Source organism: Metopolophium dirhodum, chromosome 6 (genome assembly GCF_019925205.1).
Source record: "Metopolophium dirhodum isolate CAU chromosome 6, ASM1992520v1, whole genome shotgun sequence".
NCBI classification, from domain to species: Eukaryota; Metazoa; Arthropoda; class Insecta; order Hemiptera; family Aphididae; genus Metopolophium; species Metopolophium dirhodum.
Genome location: NC_083565.1, coordinates 37,819,622 through 37,823,914, shown reverse-complemented (window position 1 = coordinate 37,823,914; position 4,293 = coordinate 37,819,622). Strand labels below are relative to the sequence as shown.

Sequence of the window (4,293 nt, the reverse complement as noted above, 5' to 3'; positions counted from 1 at the left end):
TAAAAAATCAGGACAACGAGTTGATCGATCTACGAGGTGAGCCGGTATCAATACGATTATTAATTCAAGACTCGTGATGGGTCTTCAATTTTACAATATAAATAGGCCTGTATATGAAAAACCCGTTAGTCGTGTTAAAAGCACTAACAAGGTAACAACTCCAAAGAAGAAAAAATATTCGAGACGAAAACAGACTAGACACAGTCTAACACCCGACAATTTGGCTTTTCTACACTCTATAAACGTCATTTAATATGGACGACACATATTTAAATGTCACGGCTGGATACATCGACGATTGTAAAATAACTCAAATTGATTATCATTCTTTTTTACCTTATTCAACGTCAGCTCTTTCTAATAATGATGAGGTGCGTATTGCTTTACATAACACCGAATCTTATACACTACCGTGCGAGAGTTATATTTACATCGAGGGGACAATAACCAAACCTGCAGAAATAACTGACGAGATTAGATTTATAAACAACGGGCTGTCATTTCTTTTCTCCGAAATGAAATATGAAATAAACGGTACTCAAATTCAAAAACTTGTCAATCCAGGAATAACGACAACATTAAAAGGATATTGTTCGTACAATAAAACAAATATTTCTTCACATCAAAACGCTGCCTGGGATAGTGATTTTAAAAATGTTAATAAAGATTTTATTGATATCGGTAATTTTAATGGATGTATTAATCTTAAAGATTTGTTTGGTTTTTGTGAAGATTATAAACGTATTTTAATAAACTGTAACCAGCAACTCATATTGAATAGAGCATCGATCGATTTAAATGCTATAAAACAGTATAAAAATAATGAGGTAGTGGACGCTCCTAAACTAAAAGACGTTAAAATAAACATAACAAAAATATTGTGGCGGATGCCTATAGTGAAAGTGAGTGATAGAGAAAAAATCCGACTGTTGAAAGTAGTCAACAATCAGAAACCCCTAACGTGTGCGTTTAGATCGTGGGAATTGTGTGAATATCCGTTTTTACCTCAAAACACTTCACATTCGTGGAAAGTAAAGACTTCCAACAAGTTAGAAAAACCTAGATATGTCATAATCGGTTTTCAAACTGACAGGAAAAATAGTTCAAGTAAACCAATGTCATATTTCGATCATTGTAAAATTAAAAACTTGAAAGTCTATTTAAACTCCGAAGTATTCCCCTATGAAGATTTTCAAAGTGACTTTAACAAAAATAAGATGGCGACATTATACCGCGCGTATGCCGAGTTTCAAAAATCTTACTATGGTCACGACGATGTAACACCTCTATTGAACCGATCAGAATTCAAAAGTATCTCTCCAATCATAGTTGTTGACATGAGCCGACAGAACGACAACGTGAAAATGTCGACAGTGGACCTCAGAATTGAACTAGAAGCTGATGAAGCGTTTCCAGCTTCAACTTCAGCATATTGTTTAATATTACATGACCAAATTATAACTTATAATCCATTTAATGGAGAAGTAAGAACCTTGTAAATATTTATTGTAAACCTTAATATTTATTGTACGCCTTAATATTATTAAATAAAAAAACTTTTTTCTTATATATCACGTCTTTTTTTTTTTTTATTTTACATAAATTATTTATTTTACATAAATTATTAGAATAGTCTACGTTTTACTTTACGCAACGGTGTCTGGTGATCAGCACTAGTTGATCGAGATGTCCGTGGTGTCTTGAATTGAGACGATGCATGGTTTAGATTGAAAAAATCAGGCCCATCATTTTCGTCGAACGACAGTTGTTGGCTACAGTTATCATCGGGTGACGTTGGACCATCAAAATGATCTATCGGCTGGAAAAATAAATATAAAATCATTAAATTGTTTTTACTAAAAATTATTTAATAAATTACCTTAGATAAATCATAATCCTCATCCGTCAGATTAAATCCATTACTTCTAATGGAGTCTTCGTACAATTTGTAGTTACCAGCGTTGGCAGGTGAATAGCTTGGTATCATTAATGACGGACTTCTAAAATTCTTGTCATATGGCTAAAATAATATAAAAAGTATTAAATATTTTATATAATATGTAATAATAAATTTCTGAATTACCTCCGGGGTGTTTGGTGTCACCAGACGATTCATACAAAGTTCGGTTAATTGTGTAGGTGCAAACATTTTGATTTGGTTGAGGAATTGGTTTTCACTGGTTTGCTTAACTTCTTGGTTGTTAATGAAAATTTGCATTTCTCGTACATTATTAGGCGGTGAATCCACTTGAAGAATTTTCCCGATCAAATTCTCGGAATATTCGTTCATTTGTTTTATAATTTTGGGTTTGATGAAAATATCTTTTTCCCGTATACTCGCAGCAATACTCCATTCCAAGTTCTGAAGCTGAATTAGATCTGAACGATTCAAAAGAACTCTACACCCGTCCTCAGTTTTAGATTCTATTACTAAAACATTTACTCCTACATACACCATACTCGATAATTTGAAAAAATCTGTCTCGAGAAATGTATTTCGTTTATATGATGTAGGTATTTCTAGTATAAATGATAGCACGTTACCCATAAGCGAGAATATTCGTCTTAGAAAATCTGTTGACAACTTTACGTAACGTGAAGAAGTCAATATATGGATGACTGTTTGGAAATCATCAGTCGGATCTAGTCCAACAAGTAAAAATTTTCGAGAGGTAAAGTCCAATGTGTAGGATGTAGAATCTATTAGGGTAGCCGGAGTTGACGGTGGAACGTACGTAAACGGCTTCTTTTTGTAGATGGCAGCGTTGTCAGCGATTGAACCAGCCATGATATTATTGATTATAGAACTTATAAAAAATATAAATAAACACTGGAAATTTATTAAGACTTGTAAAAATAAAAACACTAAAAAGAAATAAAAATGTACGTGTAGTATAGCATAAGACTCTGAACACACTGAATAATTGTCCGCTCTTGCAGGGTCAAGCGTCTAAAGATTTGAGTCATTATTCGGTGGGGGGGGGGGGGGGAACATTATTAGGTAGGAGTAAATCACATCAGCTGAGAAATTGAATAACAACACCTGCCGTAAAAGGTGCAGGTGGACAAGGTTTAAAATATATACAAAGGGGGTATACATGTATAGTTCCAACCCTTGTTGAAGAATGTTAACAATAGATAGGGTATGTCTAACACATGTCTCGCTATAGAACGTTATGGCGACAGAAATGTAAGGTTAAAAATATACAAAGGGGTGTAGTCTCGACCCTTGTCGAAGAATGATACAATATATAGGGTATGTCGGGACACACACGTCGTTGCCTCTATAAAATATACAAAGGGGTGTACATCAACCCTTGTTGAAGAATAGTTAGGTGTGTACAATAATATTCATGGAGCTATATACGTTCAGAATCATTCTATTAGGAATACGGCTATGTGGCTAAGTGGGTTAAAGCGTTAGAATGTAAGACGGGGGTCGAGAGTTCGAATCTCTCCAGAGCCTTTTTTCAATATTTATATATAGAAAAAACATTGAAACAATAAATGCGCATGCGCGGGAAAATATATGTTGGTTACGTACCGAATAATGCGGCGGCGTCGGTGTGCGAAGGATGTGGCAGGGAGGTGTTGGTTGTTAGGTGGGGGGTGAATAAAATATATGTCGCGCACGTACGCGATCGGGTGGCGTAGGTGGAGAGGGTGAATGGCGAGGGCGAGGGCGAGGGGCGAGGGGCGAGGGGCGAGGGGCGAGGGGCGAGGGGCGAGGGCGAGGGCGAGGGCGAGGGCGAGGGCTAGGCATTAGAACATACCTTTTTATACTACTCACCCATAATCACATATCACATATCTCCGTTTAGCTAAAGACGATATTATGGCCGAGTACATTGGACACCGGAGTAATAACATTACAGTCTGTGTAGGTATAATTCACGTTTTTATGATTGTTTTTACCCAAACGGACATAATATTCAATACTAAAATTCGTTAAAACATCTTATATTATTGGACATTTAGACTTACCTAATCAAAGTTACATTGGACAGTACCTATAGCCATGCGTTATTCAATCGACAATTTTTTTTTATGAATGCACTAACATGATTATACCGATACGGAAGAGTGTAAACTGGTATAATAATAGATCAGAAAAAAATAACAATGTTTTCGAGTGTTTAAAAAAAACAACACTTTTTAAAGTTATTTTATACTATCCGAACGATAGTATTGGGAGTATGGGGTGCAAAAGGGTCTTTAGCATCCCCATAATTTAGCGACCCTCGGCTCAAATCCAGCAGCCCTAGTTTTTTTCGGTTCTACGTGTCCAACTAT

At 35.7% G+C, this 4,293-nt stretch overlaps 1 pseudogene; it reads right to left on the bottom strand.

Annotated features, from left to right (window-relative positions):
- Nucleotides 1-1,624: 1,624 nt before the first annotated feature.
- On the bottom strand, nt 1,625-2,788 carry LOC132947961 (uncharacterized; annotated as a pseudogene).
- Nucleotides 2,789-4,293: the final 1,505 nt, after the last annotated feature.